The following is a 13,558-nucleotide window of genomic DNA, read 5'->3' on the forward strand; positions in this document are numbered from 1 at the left end:
AGTCAAGCGCAAGCATCTGTAGAACTCTACTTGTCACATTCTGCTGATTAGAAAAAGACTAACTTATGCATAATCTCTGTGAGCCAGCCAATCTTCTATCATTGAGCTGACGTGATTTGAACATGCAACCTTCTGCTGTGGAGTCAGACACACTACCATTGGCCCACAAGCCCACTAAGCAATTGTTCAAGTGAGTACAACAATTGCCACATCCCTGGGTGGTCCTGAACCACCAACAGTGAACAGCTGAGTGTACTGACCTGTTGAACCACAGAGACTTGCAGAAACAAATTTGAGAAAGGACAAATCATGAAGAGTCAGACACCCAGATGGGACTTGGACCCACAACCCCTGGCTTAGGATGCCAGTGCCTTATCCATTAGGCCACTGGGGCTACATGTGCTCACTCACCCACAACAGTAAGTAGGAGAGGATTGTGAATCACTTAGAAAATCTGATTCAAATATAGATATTCTGCAAGAATGCTATTACATGCCACTGAAGCAAGTGGGACTTGAACCCAAGACGTCTAGTTCAAAGGCAGGTACACTACCACCATAATGCCAAGAACCCTCATCCCAGGGGTGATATTTTGGTATCTTTTATAGTGAAGACAGAAGCAAACTATTTGTTCATTTCATCCACCATTTGCCTATTATCTACCATAAACTTCCCATTCTCATACTTGAGCAGACCAACATTAGCTTTAGTTGTTGCTTTCCTTTTTAGATACCAGTAGAAACACTTGCTATTTGTTTTCACATTCCTAACTAGCTTCTTCTCATGTTCGAAATTCTTCTTCCTGATTACTCTTTACTTATCCTGTGCCATTCTTTATATTCTGATCAATCATTTTACCTGGAGACAAAAAAAAAGACTGCAGATGCTGGAATCCATTGGAGAGAAGCAGGAGGCTGAAAGAACACAGCGAGCCAGACAGCATCAAGAGGTGGAAAAGTCAATGTTTCAGGTGTAACACTTCTTCAGGACTGGGGATATGTGAAGGCGATGGTACAGGTGAAGATGAGGGGGAGGGTTTTGGGTGGGGAGAGGGGTGGTGTGGTGTGGTAGTGATAGATGAACGCAGGCGGTGGGTACGACCTGGTTGGTCGATGGGAGAGAAGAACCTAGTTGGTAGCTGGAAGGAAGGGTCGGTCAGAGGAATGGAAGGGAAGGGGAGGGGCTGGAAAGAGAGTCGGGGGATGGGAAGGGTGGTTATTTGTGGACAACTCAATGTTGAGTCCTCTGGGCTGTGGGCTGCCGAGGTAGAAGATGAGATGTTGTTCCTCCAATTTGCAGTCTGATTCACTGTGACAATGGAGGAAGCCAAGGATGCTCAATGCTGGAGAGGGAGTGGGAAGGGGAATTGAAATGGGTGGTGACTGGGAGGTCAGATTGGCCCCTGTGGGCCCAGCTCAGATGCTCAGCGAAATGTTCCCTGAGTTTACATTCGGTCTCCCAAGTGGAGAGAAGACTACCTCGTGAGCACCTGATACAGTAAACTAGGGTGGAGGAAAGGCAGGAGAACCTTTGTCTCACCTGGAAGGACTATTTGGGGCCCTGGATGGAGGTGAGGGGGATGGTGTGCTGGCACATTTTGCATCTTTTCCGGTTGCAGGGGAAGTTACCTGGGCATTCAGGGGTTGGCTGATGGGGAGAGTGGTGTGAACCAAGGACTGTCAAAGGGAACAGTCCTTGCAGAAGGCAGAGGGAAGTGAGGAGGAGAAGATGTTCTTGGTGGTGGGATCTAGTTGGAGTTGTTGGAAGTGTTTAAAGATCAGTCGTTGGGTGCAGAGACTGGTGGGAGGCATGTGAAGACAAGGGGATCCCTGTCTTTATTGTGTTTTGAGTTGGGAAGGTTTAAAGCAGTGGAACGGGGAATGGAGGCGGTGCGGTGGACGGCTGTCTAGATGACAGAGGGGGGGAATGCATATTGTTCAAAATAAGTGGACATCTGGGATGCTTGGGAGTAGAATGTCTCTTCAACTGAGTATATGCCGTAGAGGTGGAGGAATTAGGAAAAGAGGATGGAGTTCTTGCAGGATACTGGATGGTAGGAGGTGTAATCCAGGTAGGTATGGGAGTCTGTGGGTTTATAGTAAACGTCCATCTGTAGACTGTCACTGGAGATGGAACTGAAGAGGTCAAGAAAGGAGAGGGAGATGTCCAAGATGGACCAAGAGTATATGAGGGCGGGGTGGAAGTTGTGGACGAAGTCGATGAACTGCTCCAGTTTAACCTGGGTGTAGGATACAGCATCAGTGCAGTCATTGATGTTATGACAGAATAGATTGGGCATGGTGCCTGTGTAGGTACTGAAAAGGAACTGTTCGACATAACCGATAAAAAGGCAGGCATAGCTAGGGCCCATGTGAGTGCTCATGGCCACCCCTGGATCTGGAGGAGATAGGAAGAGTTGAAGGAAAAGTTATTAAGGGTGATGACTGGTTCAGCAAGGCAGAGGAGGGTATTGGTGGAGGGGGACTGAATGGGTACCCCTTCTGTTCTGTTCTGTTGCAGAGGAAGAAGCTGAGGGCTTGTAGGCCATCTTTGTGGGGTATGGATGTGCATAAGGACTGCATGTCCATAGTGAAGAAAAAGCATTGAGAGCCAGGGAACTGGAAGTTACCAAAGAGATGGAGGAGAAGTGCCTTCCATTGCATCTCCTCCATTTCCCATTTCATTGCTCTAAACACAATAAAGACAGGGTCCCCCTTATCCTCATGTACCACCCTACCAGTCTCCACATCCAACGTGTCATCCTTCCACCAACTCCAACAAGACCCCACCACCAAGAACATCTTCCCCTCCCCACCCCTCTCTGCCTTCTGAAAGGACCATTCCCTTGCTCAATCCTTGGTTCACGTCACTCTCCCAGTTTAATTCTTTTTGGTAACTGCAAATGGTTAGTCCTCCCCTTAGAGTTTCTCTTTATAGTCAGAACATGTTTTGTTTGAATTCTGAAACATCTTGAATGTTTACCACTGCGTCTTGATTGATTTATGTTCTGGCCCAATATGACAGTTCACTTCAGCTCACTCAGCTTTCATGCCCATATATTTTCCCTTATTTATCTTATAATAAGGGAAATCTTCTCCCTTATAAACTGAATGTAAAATTCAATCATATTAGAGTTGCTGCTAGCTGTGAGCCCTTACTCTGGGGTAATTAATTAATCCTAATAAATAACAAAAAAACCAAGTGTAGTATAGCCTACTCTCTGGTTGGCTCCAAACGTGCCACTCTAAGAAATTAGCTCAAAAACATTCTATGAACTCCTCACCTGCGCTCTTACTGCTAATCTGATGTTTTTCCATTTTGTATAGATTAAGGTTACCCAGAATTATTGCCATCCCTTTACCAGAAGCTCTCAGTATTTCTTCCTCTATACCTCAACCTACATTGAGCCTATTGTTAGGCGACCTAATGACCACTCCTACTAGAGACTTCTTTCCCCTACCATTCCTCATTTTCACCAAAACCGAATCAATATCTGATCCTTGAACCAAGTTTATCTCCAATTATTGCATTAATGTATAATGTTTTATTAATAATGATACTCCCTCACCTTGACTAAGCTTCCTGTTTTTCTTGAATGTCAAATACTCCGCAATATTCAGGACCCAGACTGTGTCATTCTGCAGCCAGGTCTCTGTAACAGCTATCAGATCACATTTATTTATTTTGATGGACACAATGTTGTGCCGACCATTGATCCTCATGTGAAGTAAACCTAATGTACGAGCCCTCAAATTTCTGTGACCATATGCATGTTCAGTAGTCTCTTAAATATCCCCAATGACCTCACTTCCACAACTGCTGCTGGCAACGCATTCCACGCTCTCACAACTCTCTGTGTAAAGAACCCACCTCTGACATCCCATCTATACTGTCCGCCAAAAAGCTTACAACTATGACCCCTCGTGTTAACAATTTCTGCCCTGGGAAAACGTCTCTTGCTATCAACTCTATCTATGCCTCTTATGATCTTGTACACCTCAATTAGGACCCGTCTCTTCCTTCTTTTTTCCAATGAAAAAAGTCCGAGCTCAGTCAACCTCTCTTTGTAAGATAAGCCCTCCAGTCCAGGCAGCATCCTGGTAAGCCTCCTCTGAACCCTCTCCAAAGCATCCACATCTTTCCTATAATAGGACGACCAGAACTGGACACAGTATTCCAAGTGCGGTCTAACCAAAGTTTTATAGAGCTGCAACAAGATCTCACGGCTCTTAAACTCAATCCCCCTGTTAATGAAAGCCAAAACACCATATGCTTTCTTACAACCCTGTCCACTTGGGTGGCAATTTTAAGGGATCTATGCACCTGCACACCAAGATCCCTCTGTTCCTCCACACTGCTAAGAATTCTGTCTTTAATCCTGTACTCAACTTTCAAGTTCGACCTTCCAAAATGCATCACTTCACATTTATCCAGGTTGAACTCCATCTGCCACCTCTCAGCCAATCTCTGCATCCTGTCAATGTCACACTGCAGCCTACAACAGTCCTCTATACTGTCAACGACACCTCCAACCTTTGTGTCATCTGCAAACTTGCTAACCCATCCTTCAATCTCCTCATCCAAGTCATTAATAAAAATTACAAAGAGCAGAGGCCCAAGAACAGAGCCCTGTGGAACACCACTCACCACAGACTTCCAGGCAGAATACTTTCCTTCCACTACCACTTGCTGTCTTCTGTTGACCAGCCAATTCTGTATCCAGATAGCTAAATTTCCCTATATCCCATTCCTCCTAATCTTCTGAATGAGCCTACCATGGGGAACCTTATCAATGCCTTGCTGAAGTCCATATACACCACATCCACCGCTTGACTCTCATCAACCTGTCTAGTAGCATCCTCACAGAACTCAATAAGATTTGTGAGGCATGACCTGCCCCTCACAAAGCCGTGCTGACTGCATTTAATCAAGCCATGTTCTTCCACATGGTCATAAATCCTATCCCTCCGAATCCTTTCTAACACCTTGCAGACAACAGAGTGAGACTGACTGGTCTGTAATTGCCAGGGATTTCCCTATTTCCTTTCTTGAAGAGAGGAATTACATTTGCCTCCCTTCAGTCCTCAGGTACGACTCTGGTGGAGAGCGAGGATGCAAAGATCTTCACAAGCGGCGAAGCAATCACATTTCTTGCTTCCCAAAGCAGCCGAGGACAAATCTGGTCTGGCCCTGGTGACTTGTAAATCTTAATGTTTGTCAAAATTTTCAGCACATCAGCTTCCTCAATCTCTATCCGTTCCAGCATGCTTACCTGCTCCTCAATGGTTTCATTCACAACAAGTCCTTTTCTTTAGTAAAGACAGAAGCAAAAAACTCATTTAGGACATCCCCTACCACCTCAGACTCTATACGCAAGTCCTCTATGCTATCCCTGATCTCTTTCTTTGATCATTCTCTTATTCCTCACATAAGTGTAAAATGCCTTTGTGTTCTCCCTAATCCTTCCTGCCAAGCCTTTTTCGTGCCACCTCCTGGCTCTCCTCAGACAATTTTTGAGCTCCTTCCTCGCCTGCCTGTAATCCTCTAGAGCTGAGCAAGACCCTTGCTTCCTCCACCTTACATAAGCTGCCTTCTTTCTTTTTACGAGAAGCTCCTCAGCTCTCATCACTCAAGGTTCCTTTATCTTACCACTTCTTGCCTGTCTCAGAGGAACACATTTATGCATCACTCGCAACAACTGTTCCTTAAACAGTCTCCACATGTCTATAGTGCCCTTTCCATGGAGCAATTGCTCTCAGTCCATGCTTCCCAACTCACGTCTGATAGCATCATCGTTTCCTTTTCCCCAATTAAATATCCTCCCATTGTGCCTGCTTCTCTCCTTCTCCATAGCTATGTAGAATGTGAGGCAGTTGTGGTCACTATCACCAAAATGCTCTCCCACCGCAAGTTCTGACACCTGACCCGGCTCATTGCCGAGCACCAAATCCAAACTGGACTCTCCCCTCGTGAGCCTGTCAATGTACTGAGTTAGGAAACCCTCCTGAACACACCTTACAAAAACAGCTCCTTCCAAACCATCTGCTCGAAGGAGGTTCCAATCAATATTGGGAAAGTTAAAGTCACCCATTACAACAACCCTACTACATTCACACTTTTCCAAAATCTGCCGACCTATGCTTTCTTCAATCTCCCTGCTGCTATTGGGGGGCCCGTAGTAAACCCCTAACGAGGTGACTGCTCCCTTACTGTTCATAATTTCCACCCATACTGACTCAGTAGGCAGACCCTCCTCGACAATGGTAACTTCTGTAGATGTGATACCCTCTCTGATTAGCAGTTCTACACCCCCTCCTCTTCTCCCCCCCCCCCTTCTTTTTATTCTTTTTAAATGTTCTAAACCCTGGAACATCCAGCAACCATTCCTGCCCCCTGAAAAACCCACGTCTCTGTTATGGCCACAACATCATAGCACCAGGTACTGATCCATGCTCTAAGCTCATCACTTTTATTCCTGATACTCCTTGCATTAAAGCAAACACTCTTTAACCGATCCCTTGATCCCTTGGTTCTTTCCCAGGAAATTCCTTCCCACTGGCTGCGCTACCTCTTGATATTGCCTCATCTCCATCAACTCTCACCACTGGTATGTCAACTCATTTACTTTGTTTTGAATGTTGTACGCTTTCAGATATAGTGACTTTAGTTATCTTCGTAATATCTAGCTGGTAATTCTTAGGATCATTCTCTCTATCTTTTCCTTGATCTTCATTGCCCGTATGACTATGTTGCCCTCCTACTGCAACTCTGTGTTTTGACTCACAGTATGTACCCAAGCTTGATCCCTGATCGTCAACTCTCCTGCCTACAGTTTACGTTAAAGCCGTCACTACTTTCCTAGTTATGCAGTTCAGTTGTAATCTTTACCGACAGTGCAGAATCCACTTTCCCCCGCACTGGTTCCAGAGCCCCATGAACCAGAATTCACTTCTCCCTCACAGTCTTTGAGCTTTGCATTCATTTCTCTAACCTGTATCGCCCAATACCAATTTTCACATGGCCCAGGTAGTATTCCAGAGATAATTACCTTTGAAGTTCTGTGTTTTTAAATTTAGCACCTGGCTTCTCATTCCCTCAGCAAAGCAACTTTCCTGGCTCTATCTATACCATCAGTACCAAAATGGACCAGGACCACTGAATTCTGCTCTCCTACTGCCAATTCTTTTCCTGAATGTTGGCCCTGTCAGACAGCCCAGCTATCAGGACTCACCCTCTATTCTGAAAGTAACAGTGTTTATCTTACTCACTCGTCTATCCCCTACCACTATTACATTCCTTTCTGCTCCTGCTACTTGAATAGATTTCTGCACCATCCTAACTGCCCTCTGGGTAATTAGGGATGGGCAATAAATGTTGGCTCAAACGGTGATGACCAATATGCCATGAAAAATAAGAAAAAATGGTGCCATAGTCAGCTTATTCAACTGCAGCTTTCGCTTACATTTAAATAAGTTGAACACAAACTCAAATCTGTTGGACAATTACAAAGTTCGATAATCCTATATTATAGTCTTTTTCAATATCACCAATATACACACTGTCCCTGGCAATTACTTATGAAACAAGCAACCAATGACCTACTTGTAATATTACTATTTGGTTACTTTCTCCCCATTCAGGTGTTCTTCAGAAGATGCAGTTATTAACCCCAGACCCCCATGTGGGCCTCAGTTTACCTTCTACCACCCTGAAACTAAAGTGCTGGGCCTTGATTTATTCTCTGGTGCCTCTTCATTTGATGTTGTTTTGAAAAACATTCATAATTAAAATTTTGCAAGCTTTTAATCTTATTATGCTAGTATGAGAAGTCGCATCACAAAGTGATTCAGTTTAGGATAGGGATTAAATTTCAAGACTGCATAATGAGTAAAATACTATAGTTCTCCAAATAGAATAGTTACCATCCATAAACACATGATCAAAATTGATGAACATAAGTAAAAGAACTGGATGAAGTACAATTTATATTTATATATATATTTATGTTTCCAAACTTCACAGTCTACAGAGAAGTGGCAGCCAGTGACTGTGCTGTAAAATGCAAACTTGCCAAACGTTTTGGCTGAATCTCTTGATTACTGGAATTGAAAACATATCTCCAATCTGTGTTTTAGCTTTCGCTAACTTTCAGCAGACATGTGAAACACATTATCCTATAGGTAGGTTGTTGATCATGTTTAGGGAACTTTGCAATAGACATTAACAGCTGCCAATTGTAGCCAGTGGCAGAGAAGGGTTTGCCTCTCCAGCTGTTGACCACTGCCTCAATTGCCTTTCTGTTCTCACACTCTGAAACTCTGCCAAGCCTGTCACAGGAGTGGCATTGAAAAATGAAACAGTGTAAACGGGATTATAAGATTTAGGAATATGTTTTTGTTTTCTACACTCGTTGTTTAAGAAGCCTTGATTGTGCTAATGCATAACAGCACCCTAGATTTTACTGAAGGTGTAAGTTAATTGAAGTGTTGTGAAGGCTATGCCAGACAATTTAGTTCTTGTTTAAAAGACACATGGTGACGATAAATATCACAGTCATGTTGAACATGCTGTACAATTGACTGACAATGTCCAGATGCCCTCTAACTGGTTATATAAATCAGTTTCACACCACCCCTGTGTTGCACTTTTGCTATTTTCAGATATTTTCTTTTTAAATAGATACAGATGGCAAGCACCTCTGTAAAAGATAGTCATTTGTAATAATTTTGCAATAATCTATGCAGCGCCAGTCTTCTGGTGAGCATGATTAATAATTCAATTCAATCTTTTAAAAGAAGGAAAAATTGAACACAGCCTTCATTTTATTTCCTTTTAGTTTCTTTTAGAGAGTTTGTCAAATATATTACTTATCTTTTGGAAAATACAGAAAGTATTTAAGATGCTTTCAATTCCAAAAGCCAGAACCAGTTTTGGAAAATGCTTAAAGCAATTTAAGATAGGCATTTGCCAGCATTTGTTCAATTTAAGTTGCTGTTTACTGGTGAGCTATTTTATTTTCCCCTCTATATTTAAAGCTGATTCCAACAAAGAGGTTTGGGAGAGGTTTACTAAAGTTACTTTTCATATCCTAGAATTTAATTTTGATCTGAAAACTCAAAATGCACAGACATCCAGAACAAATATTAAAAACTTCAGGAAAAAATATTAAAAAACAAACAAGTTATTTTGCCTTAAAAGTGTTGCAAAGTGCAGCCTATACACTATTCAGCAGTGCAAACTTTTATTCAATGTGGCTAATGAAAGTGATCAATTGGTTACAGCCTCTTTTGGTAGCATGTGCAAGTAGAATTCATGCTGCATATGAAGCCAGAAATATCGTTGACCACAACCCATAAGCCACATTTTATTTATGCTGGCACATTTCCATTATTTATTCACAGACTTTCAGACTTAGTTTACCCTGTTCAAGTTTTGGAATACAGCTGTGGCATTAATTTCCACGACCTTCTGTTAAGCAAAGCAATTTTAGTTCCTTCGGCTGCAAGCAGTTCCCATTACAAGACTGTTATGTCTCCTGAATTCTATAAGAAAATGGGTTTTACATGATGTGTGCTATTTACTTTCATTTCCTTTCCAGTGGCTGTAATTAAACAATGCCAGAGAGAGCAAACAACATAAAGGGCTCACAAAAATAATCAATTTACAGTGTGCATACAGTCTGAAACATTACAGCAAAAGTGAGTGAAATTTAGAAATATTAATTTAATTGTTACATGGCTCTATTAGTTCAAACAAATTCTCTGAGTCACCTAACATGAAGAAGATAAACCAACTAGCTAGTTAAAATGCAAGTTTAGTGGCCATTGGTTAAAAAATTCAATGATGAAAAGTAGCAATCTCAATTGAAAAGGTCATGAATGTATTGAAAAGGAATACTTTAGTTATGTTAATAAACTAATTTAGTTGAGACAATGATAGAGTGTGTAACATGGCTTCAATACCTCAATGATCTTTGTCAATGGCTTGTATTTTTCTCGGTCCCTTGTCCTATTTTGATCCCATTCAAACTCAAGAGTTTTATCTTTCCAGTTATCAGATATCCAGAATGGTGCATTCTAATTTGTACCTCTGTACTGGAAAACCCTAAACTATACATATATGAAATATTGATGTGTTTTTGGATCATAGGTAAAAGAGTAGACCATTCCAGCCCCAATTGCTATTAGGACTTGGCTGATCTTCTATTCAATTGCATTTACCTGCCTTAAATCCATATTGTTCCATAGCCTTTCTTAACAAAGAGGTAAAAACAATGACTGCAGATGCTGGAAACCAGATTCTGGATTATTGGTGCTGGAAGAGCACAGCAGTTCAGGCAGCATCCAAGTAGCTTCGAAATCAACGTTTCGGACAAAAGCCCTTCATCAGGAATAAAGGCAGTGAGCCTGAAGCGTGGAGAGATAAACTAGAGGAGGGTGGGGGTGGGGAGAAAGTAGCATAGAGTACAATGGGTGAGTGGGAGAGGGGATGAAGGTCATAGGTCAAGGAGGAGAGGGTGGAGTGGCTAGGTGGAAAAGAAGATAGGCAGGTAGGACAAGTCCGGACAAGTCAAGGGGACAGTTACTGAGCTGGAAGTTTGGAACTAGGGTGGGGTGGGGGAAGGGGAAATGAGGAAACTGTTGAAGTCCACATTGATGCCCTGGGGTTGAAGTGTTCCGAGGCGGAAGATGAGGCATTCTTCCTCCAGGCGTCTGGTGGTGAGGGGTTTCACGACATGGTTGAAGAGCTTCAGGGCAGAGGAAATGACCTGGGAGTTGCAGTGGGAGAGGGACTCCCTGAGATTCTTGTAGAGAGAGGAAAAGTCAATTGAAAACTCCAAATATCCCAGTTGTCACAGAGCAGAGAATTCCAAAATTCTAACATGCCATGTTTTACACTCTATCATTGTCTCATAAATAGTCTTTCCTGATTTTGTTCTCAAGTGGCTTAGTACTAAATTTAAGTTTATGTTCCCTTCTTCTTGGTTCAACCATCACAGGACACAATTTATCTACCTGTAGACCATACTGTATTAGCTTTTAACACTTCAAGCCCATTGATCAGATCAGACTCAAGAGAATACAAGCCACGTTTGTGTAACCAGTCCTCATAATTGAAAGCTCTAAATGTTGGCACAATTCTAAAAAATGAAGACAGCTTTTATATCATTATCAATCATAATTAACATGTTACAAATTTAATATCAGTGAAATATTTCTATTTTACTATTTGGATTAAAAAATTAACTAAGCATTATTTATCAAACAATAACTTGTTGAATCAGTTCCAAGCTTGCTGCACCATTTTCCCTGTGAACATATTAAATACACCAGAAAATCAGCAGCATTTCTGTTCCACTCTCTCCTTCAGCTTCTTGCCATACAATTGAGAGTTAATAGCTCTGTTGGTATGTTGCATAAACTAGTTGAAACACATATGCAAATCCTTAAGTAAGTTAATGGGAATGAGCTGTTAATGGTACATGGACCTCATTTTATTGTGATTGTGCTACAGAGAACTGAGCAAACTGATTCAGCCTACAACAGTAGCAAGCAGCCTCCAGTGTATAACATTACTTTTCTTTCATCTGGGAAGACATGCAAATATCTGCAAAGCTGAAGCGAACTGTAACAGAGGATTGGATACCATGTTGCAGTGATGCATCAGACCCAACAAATCACTGGCTGAAAATGTTTAAAATCTGTTACAACATATAAACCTGCACAATTTTAATATGGTGGCTAAAAGTATGTATTACACAATGTTTTTATTAATGTTTTGATACATATCTGACTTATGCTGCAAATAATTTGTTTGACAAATATGAGTTATAAAATCATAATTTTTGGAGTCATTTTAAATTTTTAATATATTGATAACAGCAATATACTTCAATTAGGAAAGATTTTCATCTATTTTTACTACATTAAAATAGATCAAAATAAAGTCTTAGAGTCATAGAGTGTGACTCTATGACTCTACATTCATCTATTTTAGTAGTTTGGGAAGCAGAATGCAAGTAGATTGATCTCAGTTCCTGCTGTATACACTACTGGTGTATATTATTTCTTTCAAATTGTTTTTGGAATGTGGAGTACATTGAAAAAGCTGTATCTGTTGTCCACCCCTCATTGGCTACACAATGCTGCAATGATGTTATCAGGTAAGAGGAAGAGTTACATTTCCTAAGAGTGCATTGTACTAAGCATGTTTTCCATTGCAATGATTTCCCCCTCACTGAGTGAAAGTATTGTTTACCATCAACATTCAGCAAATAGTGCAGTAACCTCAATAGCTAGGTGAGATCAATGGCAGGTGGTGAACAGACAAAAAAAAATTATATCTCTCATCCCTTATACGAGGAAGAAATGTAAAGATCATGGAGAGGGAGATCATTGTGGGTTGTTGAAGTGGTGAAGTCAGAGTGATTGTACCAACTTTGCAATTGTTATGACAATGCTTTCTGCTTCAACTACTCTACATAGTGGTAAGATCCACATTCTCAGAATATTCTAAATAAATTCTTCATGAAATCTACAGTTGAACTTACATTTCAGTTTCCTTTCTCAGCTCGCTAACCAGTGGAAACACTTCCTCCATGCCCACTCTGAAGGACCCTTTCAAAACAATAGTGCTTCATTTGCATGCATCTGCCCAAAAATACTGATAAAAAACATTGTATGGATTTAACCTTTGCCTGTTTAAATACTGCACCACTCAAAATGTGTGAAACTGATGGAAAAACTACATGAAGCTGAGTCATTAGCTGAAACTTATGCAATTAAGACAACAATATTACATTCTGCACACAGGCACAAAAATTTCAAATGTCAGTGAATATTTTACTGTGGGAACAGAATTAAAAAGTAGCACAAGTTAATTTATGTAGATGCTGCAATGCAAAGAAAGAAAAATATTTTGCCAATTCATAAAATCAGTGACGGCTCCAAAACCAAACATGAATTTAAATTACTGAGGTCATTATGACGACAAAGCTTTCACAATATGCAGATAGAACGACCAGATTTCTGTGCAGAAGTCTGATGACAGTGGGTGTGGTGAGATTAGTGCATTTTCAGACAAACCACAGTGCACTTGGCGTTGATTCCAGTTCAGTGAAGTGACGTATAATAGTGGAATGAGTTTTGATAATGTGGCTGATTTTGCCTTCTTTAAGGATTTTCTGTTCAGCTGAACTCTTGCAGGGAGTTGTCACAATTTCAGCCCTTTTCGGTAAGAATGATTCTGCTGCTTGTCTGAATGCATAATCTTTTCATCTGTGATCTGATTCAAAAAAACACAAGATACATACAACAGAAGAATGCAATTTTAAAAGCAGAAATAACACTGGAAACATGAACTGAAAGATCAATTAAAATTTAGCTGAAAATCCAAAGTATGCTAATACAGTGCCAAACAGCAGGGTGAATTTTATTCTTCAGAACCACTCACATTGGAGGAGGCCCGTCATGAATCAGGAGCCCACAAGTCTGAGGACAAGAGCTTCAATTACTTTTTAACTGAATCACGGTATTAGCACCCAGTTTCAAGGTGCTCC

General features: G+C 41.2%; 1 long non-coding RNA gene across 1 annotated transcript in view; it reads right to left on the reverse strand.

Annotated features, from left to right (window-relative positions):
- Positions 1 to 11,472: 11,472 nt before the first annotated feature.
- Positions 11,473 to 13,558, reverse strand: part of LOC140480509 (uncharacterized) — a 72,579-nt gene continuing 70,493 nt past the window's right edge. The window contains exon 2 of the long non-coding RNA XR_011961319.1: positions 11,473 to 13,284. This is a non-coding gene — a long non-coding RNA (uncharacterized lncRNA). The remainder of the gene's footprint in view (positions 13,285 to 13,558) is intronic.

This window comes from Chiloscyllium punctatum, chromosome 8, assembly GCF_047496795.1.
Source record: "Chiloscyllium punctatum isolate Juve2018m chromosome 8, sChiPun1.3, whole genome shotgun sequence".
In the NCBI taxonomy this organism is placed as follows: domain Eukaryota; kingdom Metazoa; phylum Chordata; class Chondrichthyes; order Orectolobiformes; family Hemiscylliidae; genus Chiloscyllium; species Chiloscyllium punctatum.